The following is a 575-nucleotide window of genomic DNA, read 5'->3' on the forward strand; positions in this document are numbered from 1 at the left end:
ACTAGTGGTTAGAGCGTTGGGCCAGTAACCAGCAGGTAGACTAGTGGTTAGAGCGTTGGGTCAGTAACCAGCAGGTAGACTAGTGGTTAGAGCGTTGGGCCAGTAACCAGCAGGTAGACTAGTGGTTAGAGCGTTGGGCCAGTAACCAGCAGGTAGACTAGTGGTTAGAGCGTTGGGTCAGTAACCAGCAGGTAGACTAGTGGTTAGAGCGTTGGGTCAGTAACCAGCAGGTAGACTAGTGGTTAGAGCGTTGGGCCAGTAACCAGCAGGTAGACTAGTGGTTAGAGCGTTGGGTCAGTAACCAGCAGGTAGACTAGTGGTTAGAGCGTTGGGCCAGTAACCAGCAGGTAGCCTAGTGGTTAGAGCGTTGGGTCAGTAACCAGCAGGTAGACTAGTGGTTAGAGCGTTGGGCCAGTAACCAGCAGGTAGCCTAGTGGTTAGAGCGTTGGGTCAGTAACCAGCAGGTAGCCTAGTGGTTAGAGCGTTGGGCCAGTAACCAGCAGGTAGACTAGTGGTTAGAGCGTTGGGTCAGTAACCAGCAGGTAGCCTAGTGGTTAGAGCGTTGGGTCAGTAAC

Source organism: Salvelinus fontinalis, chromosome 35, assembly GCF_029448725.1.
Source record: "Salvelinus fontinalis isolate EN_2023a chromosome 35, ASM2944872v1, whole genome shotgun sequence".
In the NCBI taxonomy this organism is placed as follows: Eukaryota; Metazoa; Chordata; class Actinopteri; order Salmoniformes; family Salmonidae; genus Salvelinus; species Salvelinus fontinalis.